The sequence below is a fragment of the Nycticebus coucang genome, chromosome 15 (genome assembly GCF_027406575.1).
Source record: "Nycticebus coucang isolate mNycCou1 chromosome 15, mNycCou1.pri, whole genome shotgun sequence".
NCBI classification, from domain to species: domain Eukaryota; kingdom Metazoa; phylum Chordata; class Mammalia; order Primates; family Lorisidae; genus Nycticebus; species Nycticebus coucang.
The window spans coordinates 96,704,247-96,724,547 of NC_069794.1; the positions used below are offsets into that span (position 1 = coordinate 96,704,247).

At 42.9% G+C, this 20,301-nt stretch overlaps 1 protein-coding gene across 13 annotated transcripts in view; it reads right to left on the minus strand.

Annotated features, from left to right (window-relative positions):
- The window catches only part of TRIM13 (tripartite motif containing 13), a 69,192-nt gene that overhangs the window by 25,432 nt on the left and 23,459 nt on the right, over positions 1-20,301 (minus strand). For 5 of the 13 annotated variants that reach the window (XM_053564076.1, XM_053564073.1, XM_053564077.1 and 2 more), the window contains one exon: positions 11,707-12,597. The exons of 5 other annotated variants lie outside the window; for them this stretch is intronic. The gene's annotated coding sequence lies outside the window, so the exon portion shown is untranslated. Of the gene's footprint in view, positions 1-9,413; positions 12,598-20,301 lie in introns of those variants that run through there. 3 more of the 13 variants (XR_008374666.1, XR_008374667.1, XR_008374665.1) reach the window with 3 other exon arrangements.

Sequence of the window (20,301 nt, forward strand, 5' to 3'; positions counted from 1 at the left end):
TAAAATGACTGAAGTACCTGGTACATTAAACTCTCAAGGGTAGAAAAATAGGAAAGGAAGAATAACCTTTCTCCTTCCATGGTCCTAATTCAGAAAACAGCAACCAAAGAGCTGCAAAGTGACTAGAAAAAGAGAGTAACTGTTGAGCTAAAACCTCACACACAGCTACGTCCTTCCTGGAAGAGCACAGTACAAGTAGATCCTGGTAGAGAGAACAAGGGATCTTCCACATTCTCCTGGCACTGGAATTTCCTTCTATTGATTATTCTCCAAATAACTAAACTAGCAGCTAAAGCGTGGGATTCATATATCAGCACAGCAATAAGACTAAACATACAGATAATCTTATGTTTCTGTCTTTTGTAATAAATACATTTACAAAGTAGAATTTCTAGCAATATATATATTTAAATATGTAGCAAACACATACATATTATACAGAAGGACCCAAAAGAATGTATACACATTTTAGGAAAGGAAAAAACTGTATTAAAATTGTTCTATTCAATATATACTGATAACAAAAAATGAATACAAGTCACGTTGAGCACATCTTGTGAATTGTAAAGTCCAAAGTGACTTGAGTATTACAAATTTAATATAGTTTTTACTTTAAAATGTGACACCCTCTATAAACATACATATTCTTACTGTGTTGATTTATTTCATGATGTTTTGTCTTGAGCCTTGAAAAGTTAAAACTTTCTCAGCTCTTCTCCCCACATACCAAGACATACACGATGAGGTACGTCATAACAAAAGGGACCGTGCCAAATTCAGTGCACACTGAAATGTGGATTGTCAGATTGAGGAATGTCTAATAAGCCTGTAGCAACTGTGAGTAGGAGAGAAGGCTGGTGGGCCTCCCGAGATACATTGGAACATTTTACTATTATTCTGTCCTTCCCTTTGGCTGCCAGAGTTAGGAATTCCCCATCAAGAATTCCTGCTAATGAAAAGCACTGACATCACAAGGTGCACCAAGATCACAAGCTTTGGAATCAGTCCTGCATCTAAACTCTGCCGCGTACTAGATAGTCAACTTACTTAGCATCTCTAAGCCTCAGTTTTCTTCCCACAGTAAGAATGTGTATATTATGTATATAGAGGGTGTTGAAAAATATATACACATTTTAAAGTAAGAGGGGAATCATGATACATTTGACGAGAATTTGGTAATATATAAAGCAACCAATATTGCATCTGATATGTAGTAGTGTTTAATAAATAGCTGCTACTGTTACATGCAAGAAGAAAACTATGCTCCTTTCGGATTGCCCTAGATTTGTAAAGTTGGGGCTCAGGCACAGTAATCTCAAGCAGAGCTAAACTGCCTCCATAGTAGAGGAAGCTAGCACCATAATTTCTGCTTTTCTCCATCTAGCCCAGGGGAGCCTTAAAAAGCATATATCCCTCCACTTCTAAACCTCTCCCCTGTTCCTGGGGAAAGGAGAGAAAAAGGAAAAACACCAAACTTTACGAAAGGAAGACTTTACTAAAGCTGTATTTTTGGAGAAATCGAATGATCAAGATATTCTATTGAAAGATATGTACAAGTACATTTATTATTTATTTCTACCTGTAGAAATACACCTATCATAAGACAGAAACTTTACCTAAGATTTGATGAGATTAAAGGGAATTAGTCTCTAGTTTGAAGAAAATTCCAGATTCTATATATTTAAGTTGCACAGTGAAGATCTTGTATTAAACAGAGCTGATAATAAGTTCAGTTACTGAAAAATCTAGATTTTTAAAAATGTAATGGGCGGCGCCTGTGGCTCAGTGAGTAGGGCGCTGGCCCCATATGCTGAGGGTGGCGGGTTCAAACCCAGCCCCGGCCAAACTGCAACAAAAAAATAGCCGGGTGCTGTGGCGGGCGCCTGTAGTCCCAGCTACTCGGGAGGCTGAGGCAAGAGAATCGCTTAAGCCCAGGAGCTGGAGGTTGCTGTGAGCTGTGTGATGCCACGGCACTCTACCAAGGGCCATAAAGTGAGACTCTGTCTCTACAAAAAAAAAAAAAAAAAAATGTAATAATATGGCCAGGCGCAGTGGCTCACATCTGTAATCCCAGCACTCTGGGAGGCCAAGGTGAGTGGACTGCCTGAGCTCACGAGTTTGAGACCAGCCTGAGCCAGAGTGAGATCCCATCTCTTAAAAAAACAAACAAACAAACAAACAAAAAAAAAAAACAGCCAGGAATCATGGTGGGTGCCTGTAATCCCAGCTACTTGGGAGGCTGAGGTAAGAGAATCACTGGGGCCCAAGAATCTGAGGTTGCTGTGAGCTGTGATGCCACAGCACTCTACCAGGGGCAACAAAGTGAGACTAAGTCTCAAAAAAAAATAAAGTAAAATAAAATGCAATAATATATATAAAAGTATAGCACATTCACGGTTCAATCCTACTGAACCATTTAATGTATCGTCTATTGAAGTTCTCAATTGTAAATAAGATGTTATAGAGAAAGAATTGTGGCAAATATTCTCCTAAAATTCTCCAAAAGAAAGTTAAATATATGTGTATATATGTTTATGTATCAGTCGTAGGTATAATTTATTTTACTAGATTGATCTTAACTGTGCTCTATAAATGACCAATGTTAACATGTTACTTAGCTATGTTTTCAAGTATGTTTCACTAGAGCTTTAAAAATCATATTATTCTCTGAAATATATTACTGCTTTGATATCTTTAACAATGACTCATTACACTTAACTATGACAACTAAATGTTTTTCTAAATTTAATTTCTTTCTGTATAAAATTTATTTTTGATGACAGTAACTTTATAAGGGCCTTAAGAAATGATTCAGGTAAAGACTAATAGATCTGGAAATTTGAAATTGTTGAAAAGAGTTTGATTTGTATAAATTGTTTATTTTGAATCCTTCTTTTGAGTTCACTAATCATTATGTGCTCAATTTTATCTTGAAAAATGTCATTTATGATGATAAAGTCTTAGTCATTCTGGTTTAGAAAACGACTTTCATGCCATTTTTAGGATTTTTAGAGTATTTCTTCTGCAAATAGGGGTACAGTGTGGGTAGCTCGTGCACATATGCACCTCAAGCACACTCTTTCTGTCATGAAGTCAACACTACCTGTCACGAGACTTGGCCTCTTAGGATCGAGATGTATCAGACAACCGCCTACACAGGGTTCCACAAGGTATACAAGCTTCTTTTTTTTACATGAGTCCAGTTGGATCTCTCTGATATCAAAGTATTGGGTAATAAATAACTTGTCAAAATATGTTTATCTCATAATTTTCTTGTTTATAACACCAGCCAGATCTCCAGAAGCTTGGAGTTGATCTAAAGTAGCCCACACCCCTCCCGGCCAGGCAAAAGACACAGACAATTCAAAAGATGCTTGAGACTGATTATACCACATCAGTGCAGTTTAGGCATTTTGCGAAGGTTGCTGACCTCCATGTTACAAAATCCAATGGACATTTTCCAGTTTTCATTTTCCTTGATCTCTTAGTGTTTTACTCTCAGTATCAATGCCTCCCTCTACAAAGGCTCTCTTTCTCTTTTTCCCACCATTACTAACTAAACTCACTCTCAGGACTCTGGAATACTTGCTGGGTTATCCTTTGCTTCCCAGCAATTCTGGAATTCCTCAAAAACTAAATTTTAGGACACTCCCAGGACTTCAGTGATCATTTAATGATTCTTAGGATCTCTGTAAAGCAGGGATCACAAATTATTTGCCTATAGTTACAGTATTTTTTTTTTTTTGTAGAGACAGAGTCTCACTGTACCGCCCTTGGGTAGAGTGCCGTGGCGTCACACAGCTCACAGCAACCTCCAACTCCTGGGCTTAGGCGATTCTCCTGCCTCAGCCTCCAGAGCAGCTGAGACTACAGGCGCCCGCCACAATGCCCGGCTATTTTTTTGTTGCAGTTTGGCCGGAGCTGGGTCCGAACCCGCCACCCTCGGCATATGGGGCCGGCGCCCTAGTTACAGTATTTTTAAATGATTAAAAACTGTTTGAATTTAAATACTTGAAGAGCAGCGTGCTCCTTTTTCTTCCTCTCCCACAATTCTTACTTTCTGCAGACATTTGAGTTAGCCCTCGTGTTGCCCAGTCTCAGGGTTCCTGGACCCCTCGTTCCTCCTGTCCCAGTGCAGCTCCTCAGCAGCCACCTCCCTTCCTTATCTCTGCCCACAGCGCAACCTACACTCTCCGATTAGCTCTCCAGGATGTCTCAGGCCAAGAACAGCTCCCTTTTAATCATCTCATATCATCCTTCAATCATACACAGTGCAGTTTATTATGTAATTATTTGAATAATGTTTGTCTCCCCACTTTTAAAAAAAACACATCTTATGCACTGTTAACTCCGTAAGAGTGGGATTGTGTCTGTGTCTGTGTGTTTTCTCTTTGCATTCCCGGCACCTAACCCAGTGATTTCATAAATGTCTTATGGAAGAGTTCTTGATTTCAGAAATTACTGATGTATCTTGAGCTTCTAAAAATTAACTGTTTAGACCAGCCCAAATGTTAATATACTCTGAATTTTAATCCATTTGAAATAAGCACTTCAGTACATTTGATTAGAACAAAGTATCTTTCCACTCCTCATTTACACATCAGAGTTTCTCATACTCCGGACTTCTCTTACAGTTCACTCTCTAAACTGTGGGTGTCGCTAGTCTTCACTGTCACAGCATAGTATAGCACACCTCTTACAAGGAAGGAGAAGGTCCCGAATCGTCCATCGGAGAATTCTTATAAAAAATTAAGAACCTTATTTCTAAGCATAAACATTATGCAATATGCTATTGAAAAAGACTGAATGATATGTATGCATGACTAAATAAAAATGTACAATGTTTTTATATTAAAAACATAATGTCATATGTATATATGTAACTGTTAAGAATAAGATGAAGCCAGGGGCTTTACAGTGGCTGACACCTGTAGTCCCAGCTACTCAGGAGACTGAGGCAGGAGTAACACTTGAGTTCAGCAGTTCAAGATTAATAATTGTGCCACTGCACTCCAGCCTGGGCAACAGAGCAAGACCCCCATCTTAAAAAAAAAAAACAAAACAAAACAGGAAGAAGCAGATAAACATGCATATATTGACACTAATAAATGTACAAGTTTGGACAATTAAGTTCAGGAACTCATCCTAGATAAAGTGTGCACACTTCATCACTGAATATCACTGAGGCACTTCCCTCGGGAAGCTATGTACAGATGACGTCAGATGGAATGGCTATATAATGTCAGACATTGTACAGGGTCGGACAATTTCATTTGCAAACTCATCCTAGAAAAAGTGCTGCATAACTCATTGCTGGATATCATTATGATTACCTTCCAAGCACTCCCCGTGGCCATTGGGTAACCATGTGATTAGTAGCATTTTTTCCAGGATTAGTTTGCAAACTTAATTATCTGACCTTGTATGTGATACAGTAAGTGAAGAATCAAGTTAAAAACAATATGTGTACTATGATTCCAATTTTGAAAAGAAATGTAATTAGTGGCATATGGCATAGGGAAAAACACATTTAGGCATATACAAATTCTCAATTTGAAAGGATAGCTATAGGATGTTTTATATTTTTTTTTTGTATTTTTACATTGAGCATCTATTACTATACCAAAGAAGATAAATTTGTCAAAAAAAAAAAAAAAAAGGACAAACTCGAACTAAGGGGGCCAAAAATATGTATACACATTTGTTTTTTAAACAGTCTCAATTTGTTGCCCTCTATAAATTGCCCTGGCGTCACAGCTCACAGCAACCTCAAGCTCATGTGCCCAAGTGATACTCTTGCCTCAGCCTCCTGAGTAGCTGGGACTGCAGGCACCTGCCACGACACCCGACTATTTACTATTTACTATAAAATAATAATACTCCATATACACTGATAACAAAAGACAGATACAAGTCACACTTAGTACCTCTCCTAATTACAGAAGGCAAACATAACTTGAGTATTACAAATTTAATAGTTTTTGCCTCGCTTAAAATGTGTATACGTGGGCCAGGCGTGGTGGTTCACACCTGTAATCCCAGCCCTCTGGGAGGCCGAGGCAGGTGGATTGCCTGAGCTCACAGGTTGGAGACTAGCCTGAACCAGAGTGAGACCTTGTCTCTAAAAAAGGCGGGTGTTACGGCGGGTGCCTGTAGTCCCAGCTACTTAGGAGGCTGAGGCAAGAGAATTGCTTAAGCCCAAGAGTTTGAGGTTGCTACGAGCTGTGACACCGTGGTATTCTACCCAGGGCGATAACTTGAAACTCTGTCTCAAAAATAAATAAATGAATAAATAAAAGAAACACAAATGATCAATAAGCATGAGAAAAATTTCATTTTCTTTGATAGTTCAATAAATGCCAAACAAAACACGAATATATCCTATCCTTTCTTATGTCATTAAATTGGCAGATATTTAAAATATAATGACCAGTAAGCTACTGTCTAGGGGTCAGCCCATGTTTGCTGCTAGAGACAAAAATAGATAAGATGCCTCCTTTTGGATGACAGTTTGGTAATCTGTATCAAAAACACATAAACTAACTAGCTGGGCATTGTAGAGGGCACCTGTAGTCCCAGCTATTCAAGAGGCTGAGGCAGGAGTATTGCTCAAGCCTAAGAGTTTGAGGTTGCTGTGAGCTATGATGCCATGGCACTGCCAGGGTGACAGAGTAAAACTCTGTCTCAAAAAACAAAACAACTACCAAAAAAAAAAAAAAAACCTCAAAATACATATATTTAATTAAATTTTTAGAAATTTATTCCAGGAAAATAATGAACACTACAATTTACATACCAACTATATTTGTTATAGAGTTGTAAGGGAAAAATTAGAAATATCCTAATTATTCATCAAAAGAATATGGGTTAAATGGGTACATTCATACAAAACAATAATATGTAGCCATTTAAAAATGTTTTAGAAGACTACTTAACAACTTGAATAAATGTCTTTTATTCAGTGGAAAAAAAAAATTCACTGTATACAAGGTGATGCCAATTACAGGTGCTCCGTGGGATTAAATCCTGATAAACTTACAGTAAGTGGAAAATATTATCAGTCGAAAATTATCATTCAAAACCCCAATAAGCCCATCATAAAATTGAAAAATCCTAAATCAAACCATTGTAAGTCGGGGCCATCTGTATGTGTGTGTGTAGGTGTATGTGTGCATATGGACATACTAAAAAGACTGATCACAACGTTACCAATGACCATCCATGGTAGTAAAGAGTCAGAATGATTTTTATTTTGTCCCAATTCTTTTCTGAATGTCAAAATTTATATAATTTTCTGAATTTCTCAAGATGTCTGTAATGTATGAAGTCTGACAAGTTTATGAACTTTATCCTAGAAAAGTGCTGCACTCCTCATTGCTGAATATCACTACGGTCACCTTCAAGGTGCTCCCGTGGGAAGCTCTGCACCATGGCCGGGGCCCAGTGCACCCTTCACAGCACTTTTGGAACTCTTTCTAGAATGGCCATCAGAGCGGTTCTTGTTTCAGCCTTGATGTCCCGTAAGTCATCAAAATGTTTTTCTTTCAATATTTGCTTTGTCTTTGGGTAAAGAAAAGTCATTGGGAGCCAGATCAGGTGAGTAGCAAGGGTGTTCCAAGGTAGGTATTTATTTCCTGGCTAAACCCCCTCGCAGACAGTGCTGAGGGAGCTGGCATGCGGTAGTGTGATGCAAGAGCCACACCTTTCTCAGGACAAGATTTTCAGTTAAGATTTTCCTGTTTCTCTATTGATATTTACTCAGTCTGCTGGGCTTCTCACAGTCTGCTGACAAATTCAACACATTTTTGCTGTGTTTTCATCAGTTTTACTCATTACTGGCCATCCTGACCTCTCTTCGTCACTCTTCAGCATCTATTAATCCATTTCTACACTGCTGCTTTCTTCACGGCATTATCTCCATAAACTTGGACTAACATGTCCCTGATTTTACTTCCACTCTTGCCAAGTTTAACAAGAAATTGAAGATTTCTTTATTGCTCTAATTCAAGCTCTGTCATTCTTGAGACAGCACATGAAAACACGTAACAATACCGAGCGCCACTCAGCAAGACACCGCCACACGTCAGCACAAACACAACGAGGAGACACAGACAGACCCAACTATGAAATCTTACCGCATTCTGTGTACAGCGCTGCCAGTGTAACCTCATAGTGGCAAGGTCAGGAACTTAAAATTGTCAGACCTCACATTACTTTTACAATGATAAAAAGTTATTTTAAAAGTTGCTGACCTGGGTGGCACCCGTAGCTCAGTGGTAGGGCGCTGGCCACATGCACCAGGGCTGCTGGGTTCCAACCCAGCCTGGGCCTGCTAAAAAAAAAAAAAAAAATAGCCGGGCGTTGTAGTGGGTACTTGTAGTCCCAGCTACTCAGGAGGCTTAGGCAAGAGAATCACTTGAGCCCAAGAGTTTGAGGTTGCTGTGATCTGTGATGGCACAGTACTCTATTGAGGGCAATAAAGTGAGGCTCTGTCTCAATTAAAAAAAAAAAGAAAGTTGCTGACCTATGCTCTATAAAAAATTTGGCAGTTCCTCGGCAACTTAAACATAGGGGGAGGGGGCCACAGTGGGGCATGTCCGTAACCCCAGCTACTCAGTAAGCTGAGGCAGGAGTATTGCTTGATCCCAGGAGTTAGAGACTAGCCTGGGAAACAACCCTGTCTGTAAAAATAAGAATTAAAAAAAAAAAAAAATTAAAGTTACCAAATGTTCCAGTAAATCTATTCCTAGATACATACCCAAGAGAATCAACAATATGTATTCACTCAGTAACTGGTACACAGATGTTCATGGCAGCATTATTCAAAATAGCCAAAAAATGGAAACAAACCAAATGTCCATCAACTGACGAATGAATAAGCAAAATATGGAGCATGTGTGTATGTGTGTGTACAAAAAGGAAGGAAGTGTTCATGCCACAACTTGAATGAACCTTGAAAACATTATGGGAAGTGAAAGAAGCCAACAGAGAGGTTGCCCATTGTGTGGGGCATTCAGAATGAGCAACACCTTCCAGACGGAGAGCTGGTTAGGAGATGCTGGGGGCCGGGGAGGGGGAGACATGCTGATGAGGACAGGGACTCTTTCTGGAGTAATGAAAAAGTCCTGGATTAGATAGTGGTGATAGCTGTACAGCCGGTAACTATACTGAAAATCATTGAAATATACACTTCAAAAGGGCAAATTTTATAGTATATGAACTATATCTCACTTCTTAAAATTGGGAAAAGGTTGGTGGCCCATTAAAGTTTCCAGGGAAAGAATAATGTTTTTAACGAAGATGGCACTTTGTAAATATAACCTACAATATGCAACCTTAGGGGCACAAAGGAAAAACATGTAACAGTGCCTAGGGGTAAGGAAAAGGCTCCCACAACAAAGAGATGCTCAAAATTGTTGAGAATAATAAAGCAACTTTTATTAATTCATTTAGAAATAATAATTCATTGCATCACTCAAGTCTGTCAGTGATGACATTTTATATAACTATAGTATATCATCAAAACCAAGACGTTGATACTGGCACAATACAACTAGGCTGTAGCTCTTACTCTGGTTTCACTTGTTCTTACATACATTCACTGTTTTGTTTGGTATTTTTTTCTTTCTCCCTGGCTGGATCAAGTTGGCATCATAGCTCATGGCAACCTGCCTCCTGAGTAGCTGGGATTCCAGGTATGGGCCACCACAGCTGGCTGATTACTCTATTTTTTTTTAAGAGACAAGTCTTGCTAAGGCTGGTCTCAATTTCCTGAACTCAGTCAGTCCTCCCACCTTGGCCTCCCAGAATGCTTGAATTACAGGTTTGAGCGACCACCTGGGTTTTGGTTTTGGTTTTGGTTTTGGTTTTAAGATACAGTTTCCCGCTGTCACCAGGCTGGAGTGCAGTGGTGTCATCACAGCTCACAGTAACCTCAAACTCCCGGACTCAAGTAACCCTCTTGCTTCAGCCTCCCTAGTAGCTGGGACTATAGGTGCTCACCACAATACCTGGCTAGTTTTTCTATTTTTTTTTTCCCACTATAACAAAGAGGTGTTTTATTTAAGAACAAAGATAAAGTTTAGAGTACTTCCGAAGAGAGCTAGAAGAGGGTCCCTCTCATGAAGGAGAAAAGGTGAGAGAGCCAGAGATGCAAAGGCCTACAGAGGTATGACTGCCCAGTTTCAGTATAACAAAGAGAAATTTGATTTATTTCATTGGACACAGAGTCTCACTCAGTTACCCTGGGGTAGCATGCCATGGCATCGTAGCTTATAGCAACCTCAAATTCTTGGGCTCAAGCGGTTCTCTTGTCTCAGCTTCCCGAGTAGGTGGGACTACAGCACCTGGGTATTTTTAAAGACAGGGTCTCGCTCTGGCTCGGCTGGTCTTGAACACAAGAGCTCAGGTGATCCACCCACCTCGGCCTCCCAGACTGGTAGGATTACAGGCATGAGCCACCGTGCCCAGCCTCTCAAAGAGAAATTTTATTTAAGAACAAGGAAGAAGTTTAGAGTTCTCCAAAGAGAGTTGAAAATGGGTCCCTGTCGTTTAGGAGAAGAGGTGAGAAAGATGAGATTTTTCAGGCTTGTCTCAAACTGCTGACCGCAAGTGCTCCACCCGCCTCAGTCTCCCAGTGCTAGGACTCAAACTCCTGCCACAAATGCTCCACCCGCCTCAGTCTCCCAGTGCTAGGACTCAAACACCTGACCATAAGTGCTCCACCCGCCTCAGTCTCCCAGTGCTAGGACTCAAACTCCTGCCGCAAATGCTCCACCCGCCTCAGTCTCCCAGTGCTAGGACTGAAACACCTGACCGTAAGTGCTCCACCCGCCTCAGTCTCCCAGTGCTAGGACTCAAACTGCTGACCACAAGTGCTCCACCGCCTCAGTCTCCCAGTGCTAGGACTCAAACTGCTGACTGCAAGTGCTCCACCCACCTCAGTCTCCCAGTGCTAGGACTCAAACTCCTGCTGCAAATGCTCCACCCGCCTCAGTCTCCCAGTGCTAGGGCTCAAACTGCTGACCGCAAGTGCTCCACCCGCCTCAGTCTCCCAGTGCTAGGACTCAAACTGCTGACCGCAAGTGCTCCACCCGCCTCAGTCTCCCAGTGCTAGGACTCAAACTCCTGACCGCAAGTGCTCCACCCACCTCAGTCTCCCAGTGCTAAGACTCAAACTGCTGACCGCAAGTGCTCCACCCGCCTCAGTCTCCCAGTGCTAGGATTACAGGCGTGACCACCGCGCTCGGCTTCTGCCTTCCTTATTGTGAATCCAGACACTGCTCTCTCCTCACAAGGAGAAGTGGTGCGTGTAACCAGTGCTGACTCACAGTGGGCAGGCTGGCGTCTTCTGTGGTGCTGGCTCAGGGGTGTGCAGATAGTTAACTATCAGTTTTGAACAGGGCAGGGAGGTGGGGACCTCTATTTTGTGATGTTCGCCAATTTCCATGGTGTACATACTCCCGTCATGGCTGATTTTAAGGTACCAACTTGACTTCTGTGAATGTGGAGTTGGGAAGCAGCTCTCCGGCATATCCGAGAGCCTCTCTTCCCTTTCTGCGGCCTCTTTGTTCACTTCGAAACAAGGATCTCCGGCAGGAAGAGACCATGCATCCGTCTGATATGCTCTTGCTGAGATAAGAAGCAGTTTAAGCCTGGGAGATAGAGGAAACCTCCAGTTCTGAAACCGAAGCAGGCCCAGCTTACCAGAGTATTCACAGCAGAGTGGTGCTGCTGTTCTCATTTGCTGTGTCCCCTGCCCGTCTGTCTCTCTTGGAGGATCTGGGTGTGGCTGTGGCTGCAGTCCAGGGTCAGATGCCATCAGTTTTGCACCATGTGGCAATAATGCCTCCTTAAGACCAACAGAATCTCACCCTGACTCTCACACGTAGGATTCTACATTGCACTCTCTGTAAGGCGTGGCAGTAATCCCACCTGCATCTTTCCATCATCTTCAGAATCCTGCATTTGAACAGCTGCATTTCATTAATACACCTAAATGTAAGGTGTATGAAAGGAAAAAGCTAAATCTTCATGTGGCTATTTATGTAAGTCCCTCTTTAGGAAACAAATGATTGTGCCACCTTTGCACAGTCAGGATAGCCTGGCTGTCAACTCTGTGTCACTGGGCAGACAGGGACTGCTGAGATGGGGGCCGGGGGGACGGAGAGAGGAAAAATGGAAAAAGTGGCATATTAACATAGAAAAAGAATAAGACTTTCAAGAACTGAGTACAGTTTTAAATGTTGACAAAAAAATTAAATAAATAAACTGAACCCTGAAAAATGACAGGATTTTCCAAGTAGATTACTAATCGTTTTAGGGAAAGAAAGTTCGTTTGTCTTGAAGCCAGAGTGAGGCAGGGCAGGAAGAGGGATGCGGTTAGTACTTTCTGTGTGCCAGGGACTGCGTTAAGAGTCTTTCCTTGCTTTATCTTTAGAAGTCACAGTGGGAAACACTGAGGCTTGGAGTAGTTCATTACCCTGCCCAAGGTCACACAGGGCAGGTCCCCAGGGCGATCTTCATTCCACTGCAGCCAGGAGTGAATGAGGTTTTAAGGAAGATGAGACGGGAGTATGAACCATGATTTCTGGAAGTCTGATGGGGAAAGAAGAAAAAAAAAGAGCAATAGATATAGGGACATGGAATCACTGCTTTTATAATCAAAATAAAGTTCATTTGCTCCAAGGTTGACACTGGAAAAGATTCCCCCTGTGACTGCAGGGGCCAGAAGCAGAGACCACAAAACCCTGGCCCCTGGCCCCTGGCCAAGAGAGCCACCCTTCTCTAAGAAACTCTGACCGCTGATCTTGGCTCCATTAGAGGCTCCTTGAGTAATTTCTCCCTTTTATCTCTAAGGCACAACCATGAGATGACAAAGGACATTTCTCAACATCCATGCCACAACCAAGACAAAGCTGCAAAGTTTAAACAACTTTTCTAAAAGCAAGGATATTGTTCTCAGCCTTTCAAAGTCATAGAAACTGCCCTGGATATCAGTTTAAATATATAGAATCTCAGGTAACGTGTATCAGAAGGCGTGTACTGGGGCCTGGGAATGGGATTTTAAAGTAGTGCCAGTTACCCTCAAAGATCTGCAAGTTCTAGTGCCACCGTGCTGGCAAGTAATGAAGAGAAATTAAAATAGTAGATACATCCAGGTAGCCTGGCTCACAGGAAGAGGCTGGGGATCCTCACCTACCTCCAGTTTGTCACAGTCCCGTAGGTGGGCAGCTCCCAGAGGCCCTACGGTATTTGCATAGCTTCACCCTCTAAGCCAGTCGCTCTCCCACGAATGGGGGCTTAAAGTCATGGTCTTTCCTTTCATCGCCATGTTGTCTGTAGTTTTACAGATTTTTCATTTTTTTAAGGTTATTTTTTTAAAAAATGTTAATTCCAAAAGCACTCTCTCAATGCCTTTTCTTTGAAAAAAAAAAAAAATTCACACACAGGCCTAAGTGGCCATTGCTGAATACCCCAATCTCAGACCTGTCCTCTCTCATTGTTTTGTTTGGTTTTTGTCCTTCCTGGTGACTTTCTATAGAGGAAATTTTTCTACCTTCCACTCTCTCTCCTTTCTACTATTAAGCTTCCATAATGGGAGTATTTTCTTTCTTTTCAGCGTATTCCAGCAGGGGGAAGCTACTATAATCTCAGAGCACCAGGGGCCGCAGCAGCCCCTCTCCCCTGCCAGTTCCTCCTCCTCCCCGCAGAGGTTAAAAGCAGGTCTCTGGCTTCAAGTGCTGCGTGTGAAGCTGGGCTCCCTCACCGGCTAGCAGAGAGACCATGGCCGAGTCCATTCATTCACTATTCATATGGCAACAAATACAGGAGCACCTCCTTCCTCCCCCCAGCCCCCAGCCTGTGCCACCATATTCACTGCTCCTTTGACGTGGAGCCCCTCTCCGCGTAGCCAGACCTGCCCTCTACACAATCACATCCCACTACCACCTTCCCTCCCACTCAGTCAGAGCCACGTCCCTGGGTTGGACACCTGCACATTCCCACCAGGTCTGCCCTTCTCCCCAACCCGTGCCCATGGCCTCTCAGACTTCTGCTCACTGTAAGGTGAGATTGGCTCGGGGGTCAGTTTGGACACTAATGCAACATTCAAGCAAGGAGAGAATGAGGGTGGAAAATAAGGTCATATTAAAAAAATATGTTTTGGAGTTATAGCTGACAAGACTTGTTACTACACTAGATGAGGGGTCCGGGCGGTGCCTGTGGCTCCGAAGAGTAGGGCGCTGGCCCCATATACCAGAGGTGGTGGGTTCAAACCCAGCCCCCAGCCCTGGCCAAAAACTGAAAAAAAAAAAAAATTAGATGAGGGGTCTTAGAAAAAAAGAGGAATTGAGGATGACTTCCAGCTTTGGGGCCTCAGTGCTTAGTCAGTGAGCCTGTCTTCTATTCTGTAAAATGGAGCAACAAGACCTAGAGTTTTCGTGAGGAGTGCGTGGAGAGGTGCAGGGCGCACGCTGTGGGCACAAGGCAAACCCCAGTAACTGTGAGAGCTCCTCCTACTGCCCTGGAGACAACAGCGCTGTCGCAGACGAGACTGTAAAAATATCCACCCCAAGGACTGAGGGTAAAAACCTTCTTGTAGCATTTACCCTCCCCTCCTAAGGGACAGACTTTTACTTTATTTAACAGAATATTTAACAGTCACGTTGGAACATTTTACTTCACATGGATAAATAAAAAGGAGTCCTCACATTTCAAAAGAACTGTAAGGCTCTTTTAAGTAGTTTTTGTCCTTTCAGTGCTTAACAGAAAAAGTGAAAGCTGAAATTTCAGAACTCTGCTGATGAAAAATCAATCAAAACATAAGATAAAGCACATCTGACATAAAAATAATTTTTTAAAACACAGGCATTTACTGCATTTTAACACATCAGAAGCTGGAATGCCACACTGTCCAGTCCAACACAGAACACCTGGTAACTCTATCTGTAAGTGCAGCTCAGTGTCTCCAAAGCCAACACCCAGCCCTTTGTGGCAATACTTGGCTGTCCTCATTTTCCCCTGGTAAGCCGCTTTAAATTTAGTACAGATAACAGTCTGCTTCCATCACAATCAGCAGCTTTCTCTTTCTAGTTTGGCAGGTGCTGCTGTGGAGTAAACCAGTACTTTCTTTCAAAGCCTCCCAATGGTGGCCTCCAGGTAACCTGTGAAAACTGCCTGTGGAGAATTTGGCAGTTGCTCTAGGCCCTCCAGCAATTTCTGGCCAGCACCTTCCTCTGCCTCACCAGGTCTCCTTGAATATTGGTGATCTGGGCCCCTACCTGACCATTCTTTTTTTTTTTTTTTCTCTTTTGGAGACAGAGTCTCACTCTGTCGCCCTTGGCAGAGTGCAGTGGTGTCACAGCTCACAGCAGCCTCAAACTCCTGGGCTCAAGTGATTCACCTGCCTCAGCCTCCTGAGTAACTGGAAATACAGGTGCCTGCCACAATGCCCAACTATTTTTAGACAGGGGTTTCACTCTTGCTCAGACTGGTCTTGAATTCGTGAGCTCAAGCAATCCACCCCCGAGAGTGCTGATTATAGGCGTGAGCCACTGCCTGGCAACCATTCTTCTTTCTACCTCCTAGAGAGGTAAATGAGAGGTCACTAAATCTGACAGCCCTTTCCTTCCATGCTCCATCATTGAACTCTTCCTTAAATCCTTTTACTACCCGAGAACCTGCAGAAGCGCCTTTGAATTTGAGTTAGACCTGGAAGAGGTTCCTCCCAAAGAATTTGTCCCAGGGGTGAGTCTCTGGTACACCACCACTACTGTTCAGCTCCCTCTATTCTGAGTCTAGAAGACACCCTTGCTTCTGAAACTGGAATCTAAGAACCAGCAGCCTCACCAGGGAGCTTGTTAGAAAGGCAGAATCTGAGTGGTATTGCTACTCAGCCTGCTGAATCAGACTCTGCATTTTAACATTTAACAAGATCTGGAGGTGATTCCCAGATATCTGCAAGTTTGAGAAGCCAAAAAAGTGCTTAGGCCCCTCTCTTCCCATTGGCTGGGGAGAATTCTTATAACAATTCCTGTTTAAGGACCCTCAATCTTCGCTTCCCTTCATGGTACTCACTTTCAAAAAAATCCTGAGCTGCTGCTTTGCAACACCGTCTCTGTCCTGCCAGGGCCTCTTCTCCAAGCCCCTTTCTGCAAACTACCCCTAACCCTTCATCTCAAGTGGAGCCTCCTCTCTTGGGACCACGTTCAACACAGAATTTCTTTACAGGATGCTTTTCTGCCTTGCTTCTCCACCAGGCTGAAGAGCCTCTGACAGATATTAAGTGCTGCCCCCAGCGCCTCTCAGAGCTGCCATGGCCTGTCCGGTGATAGCCCTGACCCTAGTCATGGCCAAGGTCTGAGGGGGCCTCTACTGGGCTGTGGGACTCCCCTTTCCCAAGGGTCACCCTGAAGTCGAGACTTCCCACACCACATGAACATACTGTCCTTGTCTGCTTTCCTGCCGGCCCTACAGACAACCAGAATACAGCCAGGAATGGCTACCTTCAACTGGGAGGCCTCCAGCGAAAGGGAGGGTGCCCATTAAAGACCCTGCCTTGAAGGAGGTCATGGTTTCCCTGAAACAGGAGGTGAGAGTTGATGGGAGAGATACATTCATAGATGAGGAAATGAAGGCACAGAGAGCTTCAGGAAATTTCCACAAGGTTACACAGATAAGTAATGAACCAGAATTCAAACCCAGATAGTATGGATGGGTCACAGCTATTTACTGAGTCACTATGCTGCCTCTCTCAAGAGTCTGAAGAAGATAAGTATATTTATTATATATAAAAATATTTTTTTATTACACTTTTAAAAAAATTTAAACGTTTCTATCTAAATGTATAGTATGTCTGTGTGTGTGCACAGACACGGCCAGTGAGAGAGACACAGTGAGAAAAATCAAGGTGCATTTCTCCAAATGGCCACCTCTCTACCTTCTTGTTGTTTTTGTGTGGTTGGTTTTTGAGACTGAGTCTCACTTTGTCACCCTCGGGAGAGTGCCGCAGCGTCACAGCTCACAGCAACCTCCAGCTCCTGGGCTCAAGCGACCCTCTTGCCTCAGTCTCCCCAGTAGCTGGGACTACAGGCACCACCACAAGGCCCGGCTATTTTTAGAGATGGGGTCTCACTTTGGCTCAGGCTGGTCTCAAACTCTCCCCACATACTTTCAACACATGCCAACAACCCAGCTTTGAGAGAAGTGTAATATTCTGTAGATACATCCTCCCCAAAGAGTCTAAAGGACCAGTTTCATAAACCTCAATTTCCTCATGTGAGAAATGAGACAGCTGATTAGATGAACTAGCCGAGCAAGTTGAGTATAAGCAGCCTTCTAATTTAAACAGTATTGAAATTTCCAGAAGACTGACCAGGCAGCTTTTCTAATGTATGTCTACTTTGCAAGACCTCATGGCTTGGTGCTCTTTAAGCCAATTCTAGACTGTTTTTATGCCTTTGGACTAATCGTAATCAGCACTTTCTTGGGTGTGCAGCTCATGATATTCCAATGCACTTGTGCAGGTTTCTCCATCCTGCGTGTTTACAGACAAGGTGACAAACGCTGAAGCCAAGAGGAGACGCAAAGGGACACGGCGCGGCTGCTGGTAGCGGAGCCGCTGCACGGCCCGCCCCGAGGACGTCAAGGAGCCAGCACGTGACCGGGACGGGCGGGACGCCCCGGAGCGCGGCGGCCGATGGCGCGGGGTGCCCCCTGCCGGCCAGGGGAGGGAGCCCGCTGAGAGGAAGTGCCCGCTCTGCCGCACTGGGGCGGTGCTTCCCCTGAGCCAGGCACTGTGCTTAGGGCTGGATACAAAACGAAATGAAAGGATCTCACAGTCTAATGAGGCACACCCACCTCAGATCGTCATAATGCAATTTGAGAGGCGTGTCACTGCTGCTGTGCCTTGTGTCCCTAGTAGTTTGCAACCACAAGCTGCACACAGGGCCCAAATCAAACAGCATAGTATAATGCTCCTTTGTTAGGACAGGAGAACTGGTGACCCACCCAAGCCTCTTCTCCTTGCACAGAGACCTCCACAGAAGCCACACAGCTAATGGGTGCTACCTTGGAGACCCAGGCAGCCTGGGAGCAGTCCTCATGGCCAACTCTCCAGGGTGGACTGGGCCGACATGGTGGCTCACGCCTGTAATCCCAGCACTCTGGGAGTTCAAGGCGGGGTGGATTGCCTGAGCTCGCAGGTTCAAGACCAGCCTGAGCAAGAGTGAGATCCCATCTCTAAAAATAGCCGGGCGTCTGTAGTCCAGTTACTCAGGAGGCTGAGGCAAAAGAATCACTTGAGCCCAAGAGTTGGAGGTTGCTGTGAGCTATGATGCCACAGCTCTCTACCAAGAGTGACAAAGTGAGACTGTGTCTCAAAAAAAAAAAAGTTAAAACTGAAGCCTAGTTGACATGTAATACCCTATCTGTTATACGAACAGTAAATAGTATTTATGTAATATTTGTGAGACAATGCATGCATATGAATTACTATATGTCCAATAAATACAATGTGTATATGTAGTATTTATGTCACCCTGGGTAGAGTGATGTAGCATTACAGCTCACAGCAACCTCCAACTCCTGGGCTTAAGCGATTCTCTTGCCTCAGCCTTTCAAGTAGCTGGGACTACAGGTGCCCACCACAACGCCCGGCTATATTTTGGTTATGGTTGTCACTGTTGTTTGGCAAGCCCAGGCTGGGTTTGAACCTGCCAGCTCCAGTGTATGTGGCTGTCTCCCTAGCTGCTGAGCTACAGGCACCGAGTCATATTTCTATAATAAAGAGTAATCATAATATTAATGCTAATCATTTTATTAATCATTTGATATTAATTAATAATTAACATTATGGGTAAACAGAATTCTTTCTTCATACAATTATAAAAAGTTTTAATGCATTACTTTATTAACACTCCTTTATATAACAATTCTTTATTAAAGTATCAGTTTGGACTTTAATCTGACTACCTACTAGCAAGGTAAGGACTAGTTCAATATTCCTAGCATCACCCCTATTGTATCTTTGTATAGTTTGTGAGGTGGTTGGTTTATATACCCTACTTTGGCCTGCAAGACACTTAAGATCACCCAGTGCCTTTCACATCAGAGGTGCTAAACAGCATTCTACTGAAAGGTTTTATATAATATATGTACCAGTGACAGCAGTCATAATGTTAGATGGATATATTTGAATGGTACTAAATACACAAAAGTCATGGTAACTAAAACAGGTTTGTCACAGTTCTGGTCTTATCAACTTGCAATGGAAACATTTTTATATTCCTTTGTGATCACCCAAGATAGTGAACTAAATGTCACTGATTGCTTTCCAGAATAGAATTTTTAGAGACACTGGTTGCTTGGAGAATTTCATTCACAGACGTATATTTTTATATAGCTTTGTGTGTGTATATATATTTTTCTGTATATATGTTATATGCACATACATATATGTGCTATAGCTTTTTTTTCTTTTATTCTTTGAGACATAGTCTTACTCTGTCACCCTGGGGGTAGAGTACCATGGTATCATCATAGCTCACAACAATGTCAAACTCTTAGGCTCAGGTAATCCCCATGCCTCAGCTTTAGCTTCACAAGTAGCTGGGACTACAGATGCCCACCACAACGTCCAGCTAATTTTTCTCTCTCTCTCTTGCTCAGGCTGGTCTTGAACTCCTGAGCTCAAACAATCCACCCACCTTGGCCTCCCAAAGTGCTAGGATTACAGGCATGAACCACTATGCCTAGTTATTCTATAGCTTTTGAATAGAGATATATATGAGTGTCTACGTACACACTTATGTATTTATACCCTATAGCTTTTCTGAATAACAACAAAAGAAAAATGCAGGAAATATAAAGGTAGGCTGGAATAGGACCTATGCAGAAATCCCTATAAGAGAAATAGATTTCAATCTTTTCCAGTTACTCAGATTACTACAACAAAACAGAGATGTGAAGACTTGGTTCAGGAAGATTCAGTCATGTCAACAGAGTCCTTTCAAAGAGCTGTCCTCAGACTGTGACTCTGAAGAGAAAGGGGTACACACTGTCTCCCTAGGAGCTAATCCTCTGTAGTTACAGTAGTCAAACTACGGAGTTCTTTATGTTTACAGTGTTGTAATAGTGTGACAGTGGAGATACCAATCCATGCAATGGAGAAAATGTGCTTTATTTAAAATAGAGAAGGATTTCCTTGGGAAACAATAAAATCAAGAATGTCACAGTAATTTTATGAGCCATCAAGGCATAATTACTAACCAATAAAAAAAGAGTGTTCCACAGTGCTCTCCT